The sequence below is a fragment of the Anomaloglossus baeobatrachus genome, unplaced genomic scaffold (genome assembly GCF_048569485.1).
Source record: "Anomaloglossus baeobatrachus isolate aAnoBae1 unplaced genomic scaffold, aAnoBae1.hap1 Scaffold_255, whole genome shotgun sequence".
Taxonomy (NCBI): Eukaryota; Metazoa; Chordata; class Amphibia; order Anura; family Aromobatidae; genus Anomaloglossus; species Anomaloglossus baeobatrachus.
This window is the reverse complement of record NW_027442118.1, coordinates 46,939-67,248: the sequence shown is the minus strand read 5'-3', so window position 1 is coordinate 67,248 and position 20,310 is coordinate 46,939. Positions and strand designations below refer to the sequence as shown.

At 46.4% G+C, this 20,310-nt stretch overlaps 13 non-coding genes across 13 annotated transcripts; all 13 read left to right on the top strand.

Moving 5' to 3' along the window:
- Nucleotides 1-545: 545 nt before the first annotated feature.
- On the top strand, nt 546-736 carry LOC142263209 (U2 spliceosomal RNA). Its single transcript, XR_012730377.1, has one exon. It is a non-coding gene; the product is annotated as a U2 spliceosomal RNA (small nuclear RNA).
- A 1,387-nt stretch (nt 737-2,123) lies between these two features.
- LOC142263208 (U2 spliceosomal RNA) lies at nt 2,124-2,314 on the top strand. Its single transcript, XR_012730376.1, has one exon. It is a non-coding gene; the product is annotated as a U2 spliceosomal RNA (small nuclear RNA).
- A 1,387-nt stretch (nt 2,315-3,701) lies between these two features.
- On the top strand, nt 3,702-3,892 carry LOC142263125 (U2 spliceosomal RNA). Its single transcript, XR_012730333.1, has one exon. It is a non-coding gene; the product is annotated as a U2 spliceosomal RNA (small nuclear RNA).
- Nucleotides 3,893-5,279: 1,387 nt separating this feature from the next.
- LOC142263206 (U2 spliceosomal RNA) lies at nt 5,280-5,470 on the top strand. Its single transcript, XR_012730375.1, has one exon. It is a non-coding gene; the product is annotated as a U2 spliceosomal RNA (small nuclear RNA).
- Nucleotides 5,471-6,857: 1,387 nt separating this feature from the next.
- On the top strand, nt 6,858-7,048 carry LOC142263205 (U2 spliceosomal RNA). Its single transcript, XR_012730374.1, has one exon. It is a non-coding gene; the product is annotated as a U2 spliceosomal RNA (small nuclear RNA).
- Nucleotides 7,049-8,435: 1,387 nt separating this feature from the next.
- On the top strand, nt 8,436-8,626 carry LOC142263204 (U2 spliceosomal RNA). Its single transcript, XR_012730373.1, has one exon. It is a non-coding gene; the product is annotated as a U2 spliceosomal RNA (small nuclear RNA).
- A 1,387-nt stretch (nt 8,627-10,013) lies between these two features.
- LOC142263203 (U2 spliceosomal RNA) lies at nt 10,014-10,204 on the top strand. The gene has a single exon (XR_012730372.1). It is a non-coding gene; the product is annotated as a U2 spliceosomal RNA (small nuclear RNA).
- A 1,387-nt stretch (nt 10,205-11,591) lies between these two features.
- Nucleotides 11,592-11,782, top strand: LOC142263201 (U2 spliceosomal RNA). Its single transcript, XR_012730370.1, has one exon. It is a non-coding gene; the product is annotated as a U2 spliceosomal RNA (small nuclear RNA).
- Nucleotides 11,783-13,169: 1,387 nt separating this feature from the next.
- On the top strand, nt 13,170-13,360 carry LOC142263200 (U2 spliceosomal RNA). The gene has a single exon (XR_012730369.1). It is a non-coding gene; the product is annotated as a U2 spliceosomal RNA (small nuclear RNA).
- A 1,387-nt stretch (nt 13,361-14,747) lies between these two features.
- Nucleotides 14,748-14,938, top strand: LOC142263199 (U2 spliceosomal RNA). The gene has a single exon (XR_012730368.1). It is a non-coding gene; the product is annotated as a U2 spliceosomal RNA (small nuclear RNA).
- A 1,387-nt stretch (nt 14,939-16,325) lies between these two features.
- On the top strand, nt 16,326-16,516 carry LOC142263198 (U2 spliceosomal RNA). The gene has a single exon (XR_012730367.1). It is a non-coding gene; the product is annotated as a U2 spliceosomal RNA (small nuclear RNA).
- A 1,386-nt stretch (nt 16,517-17,902) lies between these two features.
- LOC142263197 (U2 spliceosomal RNA) lies at nt 17,903-18,093 on the top strand. Its single transcript, XR_012730366.1, has one exon. It is a non-coding gene; the product is annotated as a U2 spliceosomal RNA (small nuclear RNA).
- A 1,388-nt stretch (nt 18,094-19,481) lies between these two features.
- LOC142263195 (U2 spliceosomal RNA) lies at nt 19,482-19,672 on the top strand. Its single transcript, XR_012730365.1, has one exon. It is a non-coding gene; the product is annotated as a U2 spliceosomal RNA (small nuclear RNA).
- The last annotated feature ends 638 nt before the right edge of the window (nt 19,673-20,310 follow it).

Below are 20,310 nucleotides of genomic sequence, written 5' to 3'. Positions count from 1 at the left end.
TAGCGCTGCTGCCTAGAAAACAAGCTGCGCAGAAGAAGTTGTTCTTTGGGTGGGAGGGTGGGCTAGTGGAAGGAGGGGGCAATCTCTTTTTTTCCCGGGTGGTAGGGGGATGACAGGAGAAGGGAAGCGGGTGGTGAGAAAGGTACAGAGGGCAGGGTTTGGGGGCTGGGAAGGAAAGGGAAAAGATTAGGGTTTGGGGATGATGAAAGGGCTTTCTACGGGTAAGGATGGCAAAGGGTGGCAGTGACGGAAAGTCAGGCAACCTGTCCTGTCCGTCTTTTTGTATCGTGAATTGGAAAGACTGCAAGGGGGAGGGGAGTTGCTTGCGCCCTAAAGGAGGAGTTATTCAGATTCATTGCAGTGGGCGGCGGCTGCAAAACGCACCATTCTTCTTGTTTTGGCTCTGCAAAGCAGCCTTTTCAAGGGTTGGCTTGGGTGACAAAATGTCTTGTGTAGGCGTGGGTTTGTCTCCCTCTCGCTCTCTCTCCCTAAGATGTGTCCGGCATAGGCCAGGGTGCCACTCGAGGCCCAAACCAATTCTGGTTATCGCTTCTCGGCCTTTTGGCTAAGATCAAGTGTAGTATCTGTTCTTATCAGTTTAATATCTGATACGTCCCCTATCTGGGGACCATATATTAAATGGATTTTTAGAACAGGGAGATGGAAAAAGAGCTTGCTCTGTCCACTCCACGCATTGACCTGGTATTGCAGTACCTCCAGGAACGGTGCACCCCTTCTTAACCCAGTTTCCAAAAGCAGAACTCAATTCACCTGATTCATATTAGCCCGATTTAATGAATTGGAAGAAAGCATACGTCTTCATATGCACCTCAATTTGGCCCATTCACTTTTCACACTTCCTCCTTTTGTTTTTTATCTTTCACACTTTTGACTTTCTTTATTCATCCAAATAGCAAACTCATCACCACTCAACCTGACCAACTCGGCTATGTCCCCGTGCTGCAGTTCTCTGTCTTATCTAGATCATTTGCAATTGAATGGAATAGATCCCTTTTGGACAAAGTGGATTCACCTGCTGCTGCAGTGACCACAGGTGTGATAACATCTAGAATTGGCATCTGGTGCGATCTCTCCGCTTCCACTCCAAAGAAAGTTACCTGTTTATTCCTATCATGCATTGGTTTTTGGGGTTTTCTTTGAGTAATGATGATCTCTTTAGTAGTCTGTTGGCGCCCTCTCCTGGAGGAATAGTTTGCTTGCTCTTGGACATTCTAAAAGAGAGGTCATGATAGACATTGAGCTTCTGAGCTCAATTGGGGACAGTCATGGGTGATGAATGTTTGCAACCTACTGCGAAGCCTCATACCGCAATATAAGGAACGTCAAATACTAAGAAAGGGCGGCCTATGAAAGAATTACTACTTTCAATAAGTACACTTAAACGGCTAATTGGGAATAGAAAAACTGTAAAAAGCCCTCTGAGAAAGCCCCCCTCTAACCTTTGATAGTAAGCTTTTCTGTAGTCTGCCTGTTGATGTATTTTCCGTTTGAACTGTGCACAACATGAAGAGACGGAACACTGGCGGCTTGTCACAATGCCCCCCGATGACATCACAATAGCGCTGCTGCCTAGAAAACAAGCTGCGCAGAAGAAGTTGTTCTTTGGGTGGGAGGGTGGGCTAGTGGAAGGAGGGGGCAATCTCTTTTTTTCCCGGGTGGTAGGGGGATGACAGGAGAAGGGAAGCGGGTGGTGAGAAAGGTACAGAGGGCAGGGTTTGGGGGCTGGGAAGGAAAGGGAAAAGATTAGGGTTTGGGGATGATGAAAGGGCTTTCTACGGGTAAGGATGGCAAAGGGTGGCAGTGACGGAAAGTCAGGCAACCTGTCCTGTCCGTCTTTTTGTATCGTGAATTGGAAAGACTGCAAGGGGGAGGGGAGTTGCTTGCGCCCTAAAGGAGGAGTTATTCAGATTCATTGCAGTGGGCGGCGGCTGCAAAACGCACCATTCTTCTTGTTTTGGCTCTGCAAAGCAGCCTTTTCAAGGGTTGGCTTGGGTGACAAAATGTCTTGTGTAGGCGTGGGTTTGTCTCCCTCTCGCTCTCTCTCCCTAAGATGTGTCCGGCATAGGCCAGGGTGCCACTCGAGGCCCAAACCAATTCTGGTTATCGCTTCTCGGCCTTTTGGCTAAGATCAAGTGTAGTATCTGTTCTTATCAGTTTAATATCTGATACGTCCCCTATCTGGGGACCATATATTAAATGGATTTTTAGAACAGGGAGATGGAAAAAGAGCTTGCTCTGTCCACTCCACGCATTGACCTGGTATTGCAGTACCTCCAGGAACGGTGCACCCCTTCTTAACCCAGTTTCCAAAAGCAGAACTCAATTCACCTGATTCATATTAGCCCGATTTAATGAATTGGAAGAAAGCATACGTCTTCATATGCACCTCAATTTGGCCCATTCACTTTTCACACTTCCTCCTTTTGTTTTTTATCTTTCACACTTTTGACTTTCTTTATTCATCCAAATAGCAAACTCATCACCACTCAACCTGACCAACTCGGCTATGTCCCCGTGCTGCAGTTCTCTGTCTTATCTAGATCATTTGCAATTGAATGGAATAGATCCCTTTTGGACAAAGTGGATTCACCTGCTGCTGCAGTGACCACAGGTGTGATAACATCTAGAATTGGCATCTGGTGCGATCTCTCCGCTTCCACTCCAAAGAAAGTTACCTGTTTATTCCTATCATGCATTGGTTTTTGGGGTTTTCTTTGAGTAATGATGATCTCTTTAGTAGTCTGTTGGCGCCCTCTCCTGGAGGAATAGTTTGCTTGCTCTTGGACATTCTAAAAGAGAGGTCATGATAGACATTGAGCTTCTGAGCTCAATTGGGGACAGTCATGGGTGATGAATGTTTGCAACCTACTGCGAAGCCTCATACCGCAATATAAGGAACGTCAAATACTAAGAAAGGGCGGCCTATGAAAGAATTACTACTTTCAATAAGTACACTTAAACGGCTAATTGGGAATAGAAAAACTGTAAAAAGCCCTCTGAGAAAGCCCCCCTCTAACCTTTGATAGTAAGCTTTTCTGTAGTCTGCCTGTTGATGTATTTTCCGTTTGAACTGTGCACAACATGAAGAGACGGAACACTGGCGGCTTGTCACAATGCCCCCCGATGACATCACAATAGCGCTGCTGCCTAGAAAACAAGCTGCGCAGAAGAAGTTGTTCTTTGGGTGGGAGGGTGGGCTAGTGGAAGGAGGGGGCAATCTCTTTTTTTCCCGGGTGGTAGGGGGATGACAGGAGAAGGGAAGCGGGTGGTGAGAAAGGTACAGAGGGCAGGGTTTGGGGGCTGGGAAGGAAAGGGAAAAGATTAGGGTTTGGGGATGATGAAAGGGCTTTCTACGGGTAAGGATGGCAAAGGGTGGCAGTGACGGAAAGTCAGGCAACCTGTCCTGTCCGTCTTTTTGTATCGTGAATTGGAAAGACTGCAAGGGGGAGGGGAGTTGCTTGCGCCCTAAAGGAGGAGTTATTCAGATTCATTGCAGTGGGCGGCGGCTGCAAAACGCACCATTCTTCTTGTTTTGGCTCTGCAAAGCAGCCTTTTCAAGGGTTGGCTTGGGTGACAAAATGTCTTGTGTAGGCGTGGGTTTGTCTCCCTCTCGCTCTCTCTCCCTAAGATGTGTCCGGCATAGGCCAGGGTGCCACTCGAGGCCCAAACCAATTCTGGTTATCGCTTCTCGGCCTTTTGGCTAAGATCAAGTGTAGTATCTGTTCTTATCAGTTTAATATCTAATACGTCCCCTATCTGGGGACCATATATTAAATGGATTTTTAGAACAGGGAGATGGAAAAAGAGCTTGCTCTGTCCACTCCACGCATTGACCTGGTATTGCAGTACCTCCAGGAACGGTGCACCCCTTCTTAACCCAGTTTCCAAAAGCAGAACTCAATTCACCTGATTCATATTAGCCCGATTTAATGAATTGGAAGAAAGCATACGTCTTCATATGCACCTCAATTTGGCCCATTCACTTTTCACACTTCCTCCTTTTGTTTTTTATCTTTCACACTTTTGACTTTCTTTATTCATCCAAATAGCAAACTCATCACCACTCAACCTGACCAACTCGGCTATGTCCCCGTGCTGCAGTTCTCTGTCTTATCTAGATCATTTGCAATTGAATGGAATAGATCCCTTTTGGACAAAGTGGATTCACCTGCTGCTGCAGTGACCACAGGTGTGATAACATCTAGAATTGGCATCTGGTGCGATCTCTCCGCTTCCACTCCAAAGAAAGTTACCTGTTTATTCCTATCATGCATTGGTTTTTGGGGTTTTCTTTGAGTAATGATGATCTCTTTAGTAGTCTGTTGGCGCCCTCTCCTGGAGGAATAGTTTGCTTGCTCTTGGACATTCTAAAAGAGAGGTCATGATCGACATTGAGCTTCTGAGCTCAATTGGGGACAGTCATGGGTGATGAATGTTTGCAACCTACTGCGAAGCCTCATACCGCAATATAAGGAACGTCAAATACTAAGAAAGGGCGGCCTATGAAAGAATTACTACTTTCAATAAGTACACTTAAACGGCTAATTGGGAATAGAAAAACTGTAAAAAGCCCTCTGAGAAAGCCCCCCTCTAACCTTTGATAGTAAGCTTTTCTGTAGTCTGCCTGTTGATGTATTTTCCGTTTGAACTGTGCACAACATGAAGAGACGGAACACTGGCGGCTTGTCACAATGCCCCCCGATGACATCACAATAGCGCTGCTGCCTAGAAAACAAGCTGCGCAGAAGAAGTTGTTCTTTGGGTGGGAGGGTGGGCTAGTGGAAGGAGGGGGCAATCTCTTTTTTTCCCGGGTGGTAGGGGGATGACAGGAGAAGGGAAGCGGGTGGTGAGAAAGGTACAGAGGGCAGGGTTTGGGGGCTGGGAAGGAAAGGGAAAAGATTAGGGTTTGGGGATGATGAAAGGGCTTTCTACGGGTAAGGATGGCAAAGGGTGGCAGTGACGGAAAGTCAGGCAACCTGTCCTGTCCGTCTTTTTGTATCGTGAATTGGAAAGACTGCAAGGGGGAGGGGAGTTGCTTGCGCCCTAAAGGAGGAGTTATTCAGATTCATTGCAGTGGGCGGCGGCTGCAAAACGCACCATTCTTCTTGTTTTGGCTCTGCAAAGCAGCCTTTTCAAGGGTTGGCTTGGGTGACAAAATGTCTTGTGTAGGCGTGGGTTTGTCTCCCTCTCGCTCTCTCTCCCTAAGATGTGTCCGGCATAGGCCAGGGTGCCACTCGAGGCCCAAACCAATTCTGGTTATCGCTTCTCGGCCTTTTGGCTAAGATCAAGTGTAGTATCTGTTCTTATCAGTTTAATATCTGATACGTCCCCTATCTGGGGACCATATATTAAATGGATTTTTAGAACAGGGAGATGGAAAAAGAGCTTGCTCTGTCCACTCCACGCATTGACCTGGTATTGCAGTACCTCCAGGAACGGTGCACCCCTTCTTAACCCAGTTTCCAAAAGCAGAACTCAATTCACCTGATTCATATTAGCCCGATTTAATGAATTGGAAGAAAGCATACGTCTTCATATGCACCTCAATTTGGCCCATTCACTTTTCACACTTCCTCCTTTTGTTTTTTATCTTTCACACTTTTGACTTTCTTTATTCATCCAAATAGCAAACTCATCACCACTCAACCTGACCAACTCGGCTATGTCCCCGTGCTGCAGTTCTCTGTCTTATCTAGATCATTTGCAATTGAATGGAATAGATCCCTTTTGGACAAAGTGGATTCACCTGCTGCTGCAGTGACCACAGGTGTGATAACATCTAGAATTGGCATCTGGTGCGATCTCTCCGCTTCCACTCCAAAGAAAGTTACCTGTTTATTCCTATCATGCATTGGTTTTTGGGGTTTTCTTTGAGTAATGATGATCTCTTTAGTAGTCTGTTGGCGCCCTCTCCTGGAGGAATAGTTTGCTTGCTCTTGGACATTCTAAAAGAGAGGTCATGATAGACATTGAGCTTCTGAGCTCAATTGGGGACAGTCATGGGTGATGAATGTTTGCAACCTACTGCGAAGCCTCATACCGCAATATAAGGAACGTCAAATACTAAGAAAGGGCGGCCTATGAAAGAATTACTACTTTCAATAAGTACACTTAAACGGCTAATTGGGAATAGAAAAACTGTAAAAAGCCCTCTGAGAAAGCCCCCCTCTAACCTTTGATAGTAAGCTTTTCTGTAGTCTGCCTGTTGATGTATTTTCCGTTTGAACTGTGCACAACATGAAGAGACGGAACACTGGCGGCTTGTCACAATGCCCCCCGATGACATCACAATAGCGCTGCTGCCTAGAAAACAAGCTGCGCAGAAGAAGTTGTTCTTTGGGTGGGAGGGTGGGCTAGTGGAAGGAGGGGGCAATCTCTTTTTTTCCCGGGTGGTAGGGGGATGACAGGAGAAGGGAAGCGGGTGGTGAGAAAGGTACAGAGGGCAGGGTTTGGGGGCTGGGAAGGAAAGGGAAAAGATTAGGGTTTGGGGATGATGAAAGGGCTTTCTACGGGTAAGGATGGCAAAGGGTGGCAGTGACGGAAAGTCAGGCAACCTGTCCTGTCCGTCTTTTTGTATCGTGAATTGGAAAGACTGCAAGGGGGAGGGGAGTTGCTTGCGCCCTAAAGGAGGAGTTATTCAGATTCATTGCAGTGGGCGGCGGCTGCAAAACGCACCATTCTTCTTGTTTTGGCTCTGCAAAGCAGCCTTTTCAAGGGTTGGCTTGGGTGACAAAATGTCTTGTGTAGGCGTGGGTTTGTCTCCCTCTCGCTCTCTCTCCCTAAGATGTGTCCGGCATAGGCCAGGGTGCCACTCGAGGCCCAAACCAATTCTGGTTATCGCTTCTCGGCCTTTTGGCTAAGATCAAGTGTAGTATCTGTTCTTATCAGTTTAATATCTGATACGTCCCCTATCTGGGGACCATATATTAAATGGATTTTTAGAACAGGGAGATGGAAAAAGAGCTTGCTCTGTCCACTCCACGCATTGACCTGGTATTGCAGTACCTCCAGGAACGGTGCACCCCTTCTTAACCCAGTTTCCAAAAGCAGAACTCAATTCACCTGATTCATATTAGCCCGATTTAATGAATTGGAAGAAAGCATACGTCTTCATATGCACCTCAATTTGGCCCATTCACTTTTCACACTTCCTCCTTTTGTTTTTTATCTTTCACACTTTTGACTTTCTTTATTCATCCAAATAGCAAACTCATCACCACTCAACCTGACCAACTCGACTATGTCCCCGTGCTGCAGTTCTCTGTCTTATCTAGATCATTTGCAATTGAATGGAATAGATCCCTTTTGGACAAAGTGGATTCACCTGCTGCTGCAGTGACCACAGGTGTGATAACATCTAGAATTGGCATCTGGTGCGATCTCTCCGCTTCCACTCCAAAGAAAGTTACCTGTTTATTCCTATCATGCATTGGTTTTTGGGGTTTTCTTTGAGTAATGATGATCTCTTTAGTAGTCTGTTGGCGCCCTCTCCTGGAGGAATAGTTTGCTTGCTCTTGGACATTCTAAAAGAGAGGTCATGATAGACATTGAGCTTCTGAGCTCAATTGGGGACAGTCATGGGTGATGAATGTTTGCAACCTACTGCGAAGCCTCATACCGCAATATAAGGAACGTCAAATACTAAGAAAGGGCGGCCTATGAAAGAATTACTACTTTCAATAAGTACACTTAAACGGCTAATTGGGAATAGAAAAACTGTAAAAAGCCCTCTGAGAAAGCCCCCCTCTAACCTTTGATAGTAAGCTTTTCTGTAGTCTGCCTGTTGATGTATTTTCCGTTTGAACTGTGCACAACATGAAGAGACGGAACACTGGCGGCTTGTCACAATGCCCCCCGATGACATCACAATAGCGCTGCTGCCTAGAAAACAAGCTGCGCAGAAGAAGTTGTTCTTTGGGTGGGAGGGTGGGCTAGTGGAAGGAGGGGGCAATCTCTTTTTTTCCCGGGTGGTAGGGGGATGACAGGAGAAGGGAAGCGGGTGGTGAGAAAGGTACAGAGGGCAGGGTTTGGGGGCTGGGAAGGAAAGGGAAAAGATTAGGGTTTGGGGATGATGAAAGGGCTTTCTACGGGTAAGGATGGCAAAGGGTGGCAGTGACGGAAAGTCAGGCAACCTGTCCTGTCCGTCTTTTTGTATCGTGAATTGGAAAGACTGCAAGGGGGAGGGGAGTTGCTTGCGCCCTAAAGGAGGAGTTATTCAGATTCATTGCAGTGGGCGGCGGCTGCAAAACGCACCATTCTTCTTGTTTTGGCTCTGCAAAGCAGCCTTTTCAAGGGTTGGCTTGGGTGACAAAATGTCTTGTGTAGGCGTGGGTTTGTCTCCCTCTCGCTCTCTCTCCCTAAGATGTGTCCGGCATAGGCCAGGGTGCCACTCGAGGCCCAAACCAATTCTGGTTATCGCTTCTCGGCCTTTTGGCTAAGATCAAGTGTAGTATCTGTTCTTATCAGTTTAATATCTGATACGTCCCCTATCTGGGGACCATATATTAAATGGATTTTTAGAACAGGGAGATGGAAAAAGAGCTTGCTCTGTCCACTCCACGCATTGACCTGGTATTGCAGTACCTCCAGGAACGGTGCACCCCTTCTTAACCCAGTTTCCAAAAGCAGAACTCAATTCACCTGATTCATATTAGCCCGATTTAATGAATTGGAAGAAAGCATACGTCTTCATATGCACCTCAATTTGGCCCATTCACTTTTCACACTTCCTCCTTTTGTTTTTTATCTTTCACACTTTTGACTTTCTTTATTCATCCAAATAGCAAACTCATCACCACTCAACCTGACCAACTCGGCTATGTCCCCGTGCTGCAGTTCTCTGTCTTATCTAGATCATTTGCAATTGAATGGAATAGATCCCTTTTGGACAAAGTGGATTCACCTGCTGCTGCAGTGACCACAGGTGTGATAACATCTAGAATTGGCATCTGGTGCGATCTCTCCGCTTCCACTCCAAAGAAAGTTACCTGTTTATTCCTATCATGCATTGGTTTTTGGGGTTTTCTTTGAGTAATGATGATCTCTTTAGTAGTCTGTTGGCGCCCTCTCCTGGAGGAATAGTTTGCTTGCTCTTGGACATTCTAAAAGAGAGGTCATGATAGACATTGAGCTTCTGAGCTCAATTGGGGACAGTCATGGGTGATGAATGTTTGCAACCTACTGCGAAGCCTCATACCGCAATATAAGGAACGTCAAATACTAAGAAAGGGCGGCCTATGAAAGAATTACTACTTTCAATAAGTACACTTAAACGGCTAATTGGGAATAGAAAAACTGTAAAAAGCCCTCTGAGAAAGCCCCCCTCTAACCTTTGATAGTAAGCTTTTCTGTAGTCTGCCTGTTGATGTATTTTCCGTTTGAACTGTGCACAACATGAAGAGACGGAACACTGGCGGCTTGTCACAATGCCCCCCGATGACATCACAATAGCGCTGCTGCCTAGAAAACAAGCTGCGCAGAAGAAGTTGTTCTTTGGGTGGGAGGGTGGGCTAGTGGAAGGAGGGGGCAATCTCTTTTTTTCCCGGGTGGTAGGGGGATGACAGGAGAAGGGAAGCGGGTGGTGAGAAAGGTACAGAGGGCAGGGTTTGGGGGCTGGGAAGGAAAGGGAAAAGATTAGGGTTTGGGGATGATGAAAGGGCTTTCTACGGGTAAGGATGGCAAAGGGTGGCAGTGACGGAAAGTCAGGCAACCTGTCCTGTCCGTCTTTTTGTATCGTGAATTGGAAAGACTGCAAGGGGGAGGGGAGTTGCTTGCGCCCTAAAGGAGGAGTTATTCAGATTCATTGCAGTGGGCGGCGGCTGCAAAACGCACCATTCTTCTTGTTTTGGCTCTGCAAAGCAGCCTTTTCAAGGGTTGGCTTGGGTGACAAAATGTCTTGTGTAGGCGTGGGTTTGTCTCCCTCTCGCTCTCTCTCCCTAAGATGTGTCCGGCATAGGCCAGGGTGCCACTCGAGGCCCAAACCAATTCTGGTTATCGCTTCTCGGCCTTTTGGCTAAGATCAAGTGTAGTATCTGTTCTTATCAGTTTAATATCTGATACGTCCCCTATCTGGGGACCATATATTAAATGGATTTTTAGAACAGGGAGATGGAAAAAGAGCTTGCTCTGTCCACTCCACGCATTGACCTGGTATTGCAGTACCTCCAGGAACGGTGCACCCCTTCTTAACCCAGTTTCCAAAAGCAGAACTCAATTCACCTGATTCATATTAGCCCGATTTAATGAATTGGAAGAAAGCATACGTCTTCATATGCACCTCAATTTGGCCCATTCACTTTTCACACTTCCTCCTTTTGTTTTTTATCTTTCACACTTTTGACTTTCTTTATTCATCCAAATAGCAAACTCATCACCACTCAACCTGACCAACTCGGCTATGTCCCCGTGCTGCAGTTCTCTGTCTTATCTAGATCATTTGCAATTGAATGGAATAGATCCCTTTTGGACAAAGTGGATTCACCTGCTGCTGCAGTGACCACAGGTGTGATAACATCTAGAATTGGCATCTGGTGCGATCTCTCCGCTTCCACTCCAAAGAAAGTTACCTGTTTATTCCTATCATGCATTGGTTTTTGGGGTTTTCTTTGAGTAATGATGATCTCTTTAGTAGTCTGTTGGCGCCCTCTCCTGGAGGAATAGTTTGCTTGCTCTTGGACATTCTAAAAGAGAGGTCATGATAGACATTGAGCTTCTGAGCTCAATTGGGGACAGTCATGGGTGATGAATGTTTGCAACCTACTGCGAAGCCTCATACCGCAATATAAGGAACGTCAAATACTAAGAAAGGGCGGCCTATGAAAGAATTACTACTTTCAATAAGTACACTTAAACGGCTAATTGGGAATAGAAAAACTGTAAAAAGCCCTCTGAGAAAGCCCCCCTCTAACCTTTGATAGTAAGCTTTTCTGTAGTCTGCCTGTTGATGTATTTTCCGTTTGAACTGTGCACAACATGAAGAGACGGAACACTGGCGGCTTGTCACAATGCCCCCCGATGACATCACAATAGCGCTGCTGCCTAGAAAACAAGCTGCGCAGAAGAAGTTGTTCTTTGGGTGGGAGGGTGGGCTAGTGGAAGGAGGGGGCAATCTCTTTTTTTCCCGGGTGGTAGGGGGATGACAGGAGAAGGGAAGCGGGTGGTGAGAAAGGTACAGAGGGCAGGGTTTGGGGGCTGGGAAGGAAAGGGAAAAGATTAGGGTTTGGGGATGATGAAAGGGCTTTCTACGGGTAAGGATGGCAAAGGGTGGCAGTGACGGAAAGTCAGGCAACCTGTCCTGTCCGTCTTTTTGTATCGTGAATTGGAAAGACTGCAAGGGGGAGGGGAGTTGCTTGCGCCCTAAAGGAGGAGTTATTCAGATTCATTGCAGTGGGCGGCGGCTGCAAAACGCACCATTCTTCTTGTTTTGGCTCTGCAAAGCAGCCTTTTCAAGGGTTGGCTTGGGTGACAAAATGTCTTGTGTAGGCGTGGGTTTGTCTCCCTCTCGCTCTCTCTCCCTAAGATGTGTCCGGCATAGGCCAGGGTGCCACTCGAGGCCCAAACCAATTCTGGTTATCGCTTCTCGGCCTTTTGGCTAAGATCAAGTGTAGTATCTGTTCTTATCAGTTTAATATCTGATACGTCCCCTATCTGGGGACCATATATTAAATGGATTTTTAGAACAGGGAGATGGAAAAAGAGCTTGCTCTGTCCACTCCACGCATTGACCTGGTATTGCAGTACCTCCAGGAACGGTGCACCCCTTCTTAACCCAGTTTCCAAAAGCAGAACTCAATTCACCTGATTCATATTAGCCCGATTTAATGAATTGGAAGAAAGCATACGTCTTCATATGCACCTCAATTTGGCCCATTCACTTTTCACACTTCCTCCTTTTGTTTTTTATCTTTCACACTTTTGACTTTCTTTATTCATCCAAATAGCAAACTCATCACCACTCAACCTGACCAACTCGGCTATGTCCCCGTGCTGCAGTTCTCTGTCTTATCTAGATCATTTGCAATTGAATGGAATAGATCCCTTTTGGACAAAGTGGATTCACCTGCTGCTGCAGTGACCACAGGTGTGATAACATCTAGAATTGGCATCTGGTGCGATCTCTCCGCTTCCACTCCAAAGAAAGTTACCTGTTTATTCCTATCATGCATTGGTTTTTGGGGTTTTCTTTGAGTAATGATGATCTCTTTAGTAGTCTGTTGGCGCCCTCTCCTGGAGGAATAGTTTGCTTGCTCTTGGACATTCTAAAAGAGAGGTCATGATAGACATTGAGCTTCTGAGCTCAATTGGGGACAGTCATGGGTGATGAATGTTTGCAACCTACTGCGAAGCCTCATACCGCAATATAAGGAACGTCAAATACTAAGAAAGGGCGGCCTATGAAAGAATTACTACTTTCAATAAGTACACTTAAACGGCTAATTGGGAATAGAAAAACTGTAAAAAGCCCTCTGAGAAAGCCCCCCTCTAACCTTTGATAGTAAGCTTTTCTGTAGTCTGCCTGTTGATGTATTTTCCGTTTGAACTGTGCACAACATGAAGAGACGGAACACTGGCGGCTTGTCACAATGCCCCCCGATGACATCACAATAGCGCTGCTGCCTAGAAAACAAGCTGCGCAGAAGAAGTTGTTCTTTGGGTGGGAGGGTGGGCTAGTGGAAGGAGGGGGCAATCTCTTTTTTTCCCGGGTGGTAGGGGGATGACAGGAGAAGGGAAGCGGGTGGTGAGAAAGGTACAGAGGGCAGGGTTTGGGGGCTGGGAAGGAAAGGGAAAAGATTAGGGTTTGGGGATGATGAAAGGGCTTTCTACGGGTAAGGATGGCAAAGGGTGGCAGTGACGGAAAGTCAGGCAACCTGTCCTGTCCGTCTTTTTGTATCGTGAATTGGAAAGACTGCAAGGGGGAGGGGAGTTGCTTGCGCCCTAAAGGAGGAGTTATTCAGATTCATTGCAGTGGGCGGCGGCTGCAAAACGCACCATTCTTCTTGTTTTGGCTCTGCAAAGCAGCCTTTTCAAGGGTTGGCTTGGGTGACAAAATGTCTTGTGTAGGCGTGGGTTTGTCTCCCTCTCGCTCTCTCTCCCTAAGATGTGTCCGGCATAGGCCAGGGTGCCACTCGAGGCCCAAACCAATTCTGGTTATCGCTTCTCGGCCTTTTGGCTAAGATCAAGTGTAGTATCTGTTCTTATCAGTTTAATATCTGATACGTCCCCTATCTGGGGACCATATATTAAATGGATTTTTAGAACAGGGAGATGGAAAAAGAGCTTGCTCTGTCCACTCCACGCATTGACCTGGTATTGCAGTACCTCCAGGAACGGTGCACCCCTTCTTAACCCAGTTTCCAAAAGCAGAACTCAATTCACCTGATTCATATTAGCCCGATTTAATGAATTGGAAGAAAGCATACGTCTTCATATGCACCTCAATTTGGCCCATTCACTTTTCACACTTCCTCCTTTTGTTTTTTATCTTTCACACTTTTGACTTTCTTTATTCATCCAAATAGCAAACTCATCACCACTCAACCTGACCAACTCGGCTATGTCCCCGTGCTGCAGTTCTCTGTCTTATCTAGATCATTTGCAATTGAATGGAATAGATCCCTTTTGGACAAAGTGGATTCACCTGCTGCTGCAGTGACCACAGGTGTGATAACATCTAGAATTGGCATCTGGTGCGATCTCTCCGCTTCCACTCCAAAGAAAGTTACCTGTTTATTCCTATCATGCATTGGTTTTTGGGGTTTTCTTTGAGTAATGATGATCTCTTTAGTAGTCTGTTGGCGCCCTCTCCTGGAGGAATAGTTTGCTTGCTCTTGGACATTCTAAAAGAGAGGTCATGATCGACATTGAGCTTCTGAGCTCAATTGGGGACAGTCATGGGTGATGAATGTTTGCAACCTACTGCGAAGCCTCATACCGCAATATAAGGAACGTCAAATACTAAGAAAGGGCGGCCTATGAAAGAATTACTACTTTCAATAAGTACACTTAAACGGCTAATTGGGAATAGAAAAACTGTAAAAAGCCCTCTGAGAAAGCCCCCCTCTAACCTTTGATAGTAAGCTTTTCTGTAGTCTGCCTGTTGATGTATTTTCCGTTTGAACTGTGCACAACATGAAGAGACGGAACACTGGCGGCTTGTCACAATGCCCCCCGATGACATCACAATAGCGCTGCTGCCTAGAAAACAAGCTGCGCAGAAGAAGTTGTTCTTTGGGTGGGAGGGTGGGCTAGTGGAAGGAGGGGGCAATCTCTTTTTTTCCCGGGTGGTAGGGGGATGACAGGAGAAGGGAAGCGGGTGGTGAGAAAGGTACAGAGGGCAGGGTTTGGGGGCTGGGAAGGAAAGGGAAAAGATTAGGGTTTGGGGATGATGAAAGGGCTTTCTACGGGTAAGGATGGCAAAGGGTGGCAGTGACGGAAAGTCAGGCAACCTGTCCTGTCCGTCTTTTTGTATCGTGAATTGGAAAGACTGCAAGGGGGAGGGGAGTTGCTTGCGCCCTAAAGGAGGAGTTATTCAGATTCATTGCAGTGGGCGGCGGCTGCAAAACGCACCATTCTTCTTGTTTTGGCTCTGCAAAGCAGCCTTTTCAAGGGTTGGCTTGGGTGACAAAATGTCTTGTGTAGGCGTGGGTTTGTCTCCCTCTCGCTCTCTCTCCCTAAGATGTGTCCGGCATAGGCCAGGGTGCCACTCGAGGCCCAAACCAATTCTGGTTATCGCTTCTCGGCCTTTTGGCTAAGATCAAGTGTAGTATCTGTTCTTATCAGTTTAATATCTGATACGTCCCCTATCTGGGGACCATATATTAAATGGATTTTTAGAACAGGGAGATGGAAAAAGAGCTTGCTCTGTCCACTCCACGCATTGACCTGGTATTGCAGTACCTCCAGGAACGGTGCACCCCTTCTTAACCCAGTTTCCAAAAGCAGAACTCAATTCACCTGATTCATATTAGCCCGATTTAATGAATTGGAAGAAAGCATACGTCTTCATATGCACCTCAATTTGGCCCATTCACTTTTCACACTTCCTCCTTTTGTTTTTTATCTTTCACACTTTTGACTTTCTTTATTCATCCAAATAGCAAACTCATCACCACTCAACCTGACCAACTCGGCTATGTCCCCGTGCTGCAGTTCTCTGTCTTATCTAGATCATTTGCAATTGAATGGAATAGATCCCTTTTGGACAAAGTGGATTCACCTGCTGCTGCAGTGACCACAGGTGTGATAACATCTAGAATTGGCATCTGGTGCGATCTCTCCGCTTCCACTCCAAAGAAAGTTACCTGTTTATTCCTATCATGCATTGGTTTTTGGGGTTTTCTTTGAGTAATGATGATCTCTTTAGTAGTCTGTTGGCGCCCTCTCCTGGAGGAATAGTTTGCTTGCTCTTGGACATTCTAAAAGAGAGGTCATGATAGACATTGAGCTTCTGAGCTCAATTGGGGACAGTCATGGGTGATGAATGTTTGCAACCTACTGCGAAGCCTCATACCGCAATATAAGGAACGTCAAATACTAAGAAAGGGCGGCCTATGAAAGAATTACTACTTTCAATAAGTACACTTAAACGGCTAATTGGGAATAGAAAAACTGTAAAAAGCCCTCTGAGAAAGCCCCCCTCTAACCTTTGATAGTAAGCTTTTCTGTAGTCTGCCTGTTGATGTATTTTCCGTTTGAACTGTGCACAACATGAAGAGACGGAACACTGGCGGCTTGTCACAATGCCCCCCGATGACATCACAATAGCGCTGCTGCCTAGAAAACAAGCTGCGCAGAAGAAGTTGTTCTTTGGGTGGGAGGGTGGGCTAGTGGAAGGAGGGGGCAATCTCTTTTTTTCCCGGGTGGTAGGGGGATGACAGGAGAAGGGAAGCGGGTGGTGAGAAAGGTACAGAGGGCAGGGTTTGGGGGCTGGGAAGGAAAGGGAAAAGATTAGGGTTTGGGGATGATGAAAGGGCTTTCTACGGGTAAGGATGGCAAAGGGTGGCAGTGACGGAAAGTCAGGCAACCTGTCCTGTCCGTCTTTTTGTATCGTGAATTGGAAAGACTGCAAGGGGGAGGGGAGTTGCTTGCGCCCTAAAGGAGGAGTTATTCAGATTCATTGCAGTGGGCGGCGGCTGCAAAACGCACCATTCTTCTTGTTTTGGCTCTGCAAAGCAGCCTTTTCAAGGGTTGGCTTGGGTGACAAAATGTCTTGTGTAGGCGTGGGTTTGTCTCCCTCTCGCTCTCTCTCCCTAAGATGTGTCCGGCATAGGCCAGGGTGCCACTCGAGGCCCAAACCAATTCTGGTTATCGCTTCTCGGCCTTTTGGCTAAGATCAAGTGTAGTATCTGTTCTTATCAGTTTAATATCTGATACGTCCCCTATCTGGGGACCATATATTAAATGGATTTTTAGAACAGGGAGATGGAAAAAGAGCTTGCTCTGTCCACTCCACGCATTGACCTGGTATTGCAGTACCTCCAGGAACGGTGCACCCCTTCTTAACCCAGTTTCCAAAAGCAGAACTCAATTCACCTGATTCATATTAGCCCGATTTAATGAATTGGAAGAAAGCATACGTCTTCATATGCACCTCAATTTGGCCCATTCACTTTTCACACTTCCTCCTTTTGTTTTTTATCTTTCACACTTTTGACTTTCTTTATTCATCCAAATAGCAAACTCATCACCACTCAACCTGACCAACTCGGCTATGTCCCCGTGCTGCAGTTCTCTGTCTTATCTAGATCATTTGCAATTGAATGGAATAGATCCCTTTTGGACAAAGTGGATTCACCTGCTGCTGCAGTGACCACAGGTGTGATAACATCTAGAATTGGCATCTGGTGCGATCTCTCCGCTTCCACTCCAAAGAAAGTTACCTGTTTATTCCTATCATGCATTGGTTTTTGGGGTTTTCTTTGAGTAATGATGATCTCTTTAGTAGTCTGTTGGCGCCCTCTCCTGGAGGAATAGTTTGCTTGCTCTTGGACATTCTAAAAGAGAGGTCATGATAGACATGAGCTTCTGAGCTCAATTGGGGACAGTCATGGGTGATGAATGTTTGCAACCTACTGCGAAGCCTCATACCGCAATATAAGGAACGTCAAATACTAAGAAAGGGCGGCCTATGAAAGAATTACTACTTTCAATAAGTACACTTAAACGGCTAATTGGGAATAGAAAAACTGTAAAAAGCCCTCTGAGAAAGCCCCCCTCTAACCTTTGATAGTAAGCTTTTCTGTAGTCTGCCTGTTGATGTATTTTCCGTTTGAACTGTGCACAACATGAAGAGACGGAACACTGGCGGCTTGTCACAATGCCCCCCGATGACATCACAATAGCGCTGCTGCCTAGAAAACAAGCTGCGCAGAAGAAGTTGTTCTTTGGGTGGGAGGGTGGGCTAGTGGAAGGAGGGGGCAATCTCTTTTTTTCCCGGGTGGTAGGGGGATGACAGGAGAAGGGAAGCGGGTGGTGAGAAAGGTACAGAGGGCAGGGTTTGGGGGCTGGGAAGGAAAGGGAAAAGATTAGGGTTTGGGGATGATGAAAGGGCTTTCTACGGGTAAGGATGGCAAAGGGTGGCAGTGACGGAAAGTCAGGCAACCTGTCCTGTCCGTCTTTTTGTATCGTGAATTGGAAAGACTGCAAGGGGGAGGGGAGTTGCTTGCGCCCTAAAGGAGGAGTTATTCAGATTCATTGCAGTGGGCGGCGGCTGCAAAACGCACCATTCTTCTTGTTTTGGCTCTGCAAAGCAGCCTTTTCAAGGGTTGGCTTGGGTGACAAAATGTCTTGTGTAGGCGTGGGTTTGTCTCCCTCTCGCTCTCTCTCCCTAAGATGTGTCCGGCATAGGCCAGGGTGCCACTCGAGGCCCAAACCAATTCTGGTTATCGCTTCTCGGCCTTTTGGCTAAGATCAAGTGTAGTATCTGTTCTTATCAGTTTAATATCTGATACGTCCCCTATCTGGGGACCATATATTAAATGGATTTTTAGAACAGGGAGATGGAAAAAGAGCTTGCTCTGTCCACTCCACGCATTGACCTGGTATTGCAGTACCTCCAGGAACGGTGCACCCCTTCTTAACCCAGTTTCCAAAAGCAGAACTCAATTCACCTGATTCATATTAGCCCGATTTAATGAATTGGAAGAAAGCATACGTCTTCATATGCACCTCAATTTGGCCCATTCACTTTTCACACTTCCTCCTTTTGTTTTTTATCTTTCACACTTTTGACTTTCTTTATTCATCCAAATAGCAAACTCATCACCACTCAACCTGACCAACTCGGCTATGTCCCCGTGCTGCAGTTCTCTGTCTTATCTAGATCATTTGCAATTGAATGGAATAGATCCCTTTTGGACAAAGTGGATTCACCTGCTGCTGCAGTGACCACAGGTGTGATAACATCTAGAATTGGCATCTGGTGCGATCTCTCCGCTTCCACTCCAAAGAAAGTTACCTGTTTATTCCTATCATGCATTGGTTTTTGGGGTTTTCTTTGAGTAATGATGATCTCTTTAGTAGTCTGTTGGCGCCCTCTCCTGGAGGAATAGTTTGCTTGCTCTTGGACATTCTAAAAGAGAGGTCATGATAGACATTGAGCTTCTGAGCTCAATTGGGGACAGTCATGGGTGATGAATGTTTGCAACCTACTGCGAAGCCTCATACCGCAATATAAGGAACGTCAAATACTAAGAAAGGGCGGCCTATGAAAGAATTACTACTTTCAATAAGTACACTTAAACGGCTAATTGGGAATAGAAAAACTGTAAAAAGCCCTCTGAGAAAGCCCCCCTCTAACCTTTGATAGTAAGCTTTTCTGTAGTCTGCCTGTTGATGTATTTTCCGTTTGAACTGTGCACAACATGAAGAGACGGAACACTGGCGGCTTGTCACAATGCCCCCCGATGACATCACAATAGCGCTGCTGCCTAGAAAACAAGCTGCGCAGAAGAAGTTGTTCTTTGGGTGGGAGGGTGGGCTAGTGGAAGGAGGGGGCAATCTCTTTTTTTCCCGGGTGGTAGGGGGATGACAGGAGAAGGGAAGCGGGTGGTGAGAAAGGTACAGAGGGCAGGGTTCTGGGGGCTGGGAAGGAAAGGGAAAAGATTAGGGTTTGGGGATGATGAAAGGGCTTTCTACGGGTAAGGATGGCAAAGGGTGGCAGTGACGGAAAGTCAGGCAACCTGTCCTGTCCGTCTTTTTGTATCGTGAATTGGAAAGACTGCAAGGGGGAGGGGAGTTGCTTGCGCCCTAAAGGAGGAGTTATTCAGATTCATTGCAGTGGGCGGCGGCTGCAAAACGCACCATTCTTCTTGTTTTGGCTCTGCAAAGCAGCCTTTTCAAGGGTTGGCTTGGGTGACAAAATGTCTTGTGTAGGCGTGGGTTTGTCTCCCTCTCGCTCTCTCTCCCTAAGATGTGTCCGGCATAGGCCAGGGTGCCACTCGAGGCCCAAACCAATTCTGGTTATCGCTTCTCGGCCTTTTGGCTAAGATCAAGTGTAGTATCTGTTCTTATCAGTTTAATATCTGATACGTCCCCTATCTGGGGACCATATATTAAATGGATTTTTAGAACAGGGAGATGGAAAAAGAGCTTGCTCTGTCCACTCCACGCATTGACCTGGTATTGCAGTACCTCCAGGAACGGTGCACCCCTTCTTAACCCAGTTTCCAAAAGCAGAACTCAATTCACCTGATTCATATTAGCCCGATTTAATGAATTGGAAGAAAGCATACGTCTTCATATGCACCTCAATTTGGCCCATTCACTTTTCACACTTCCTCCTTTTGTTTTTTATCTTTCACACTTTTGACTTTCTTTATTCATCCAAATAGCAAACTCATCACCACTCAACCTGACCAACTCGGCTATGTCCCCGTGCTGCAGTTCTCTGTCTTATCTAGATCATTTGCAATTGAATGGAATAGATCCCTTTTGGACAAAGTGGATTCACCTGCTGCTGCAGTGACCACAGGTGTGATAACATCTAGAATTGGCATCTGGTGCGATCTCTCCGCTTCCACTCCAAAGAAAGTTACCTGTTTATTCCTATCATGCATTGGTTTTTGGGGTTTTCTTTGAGTAATGATGATCTCTTTAGTAGTCTGTTGGCGCCCTCTCCTGGAGGAATAGTTTGCTTGCTCTTGGACATTCTAAAAGAGAGGTCATGATAGACATTGAGCTTCTGAGCTCAATTGGGGACAGTCAAGGGTGATGAATGTTTGCAACCTACTGCGAAGCCTCATACCGCAATATAAGGAACGTCAAATACTAAGAAAGGGCGGCCTATGAAAG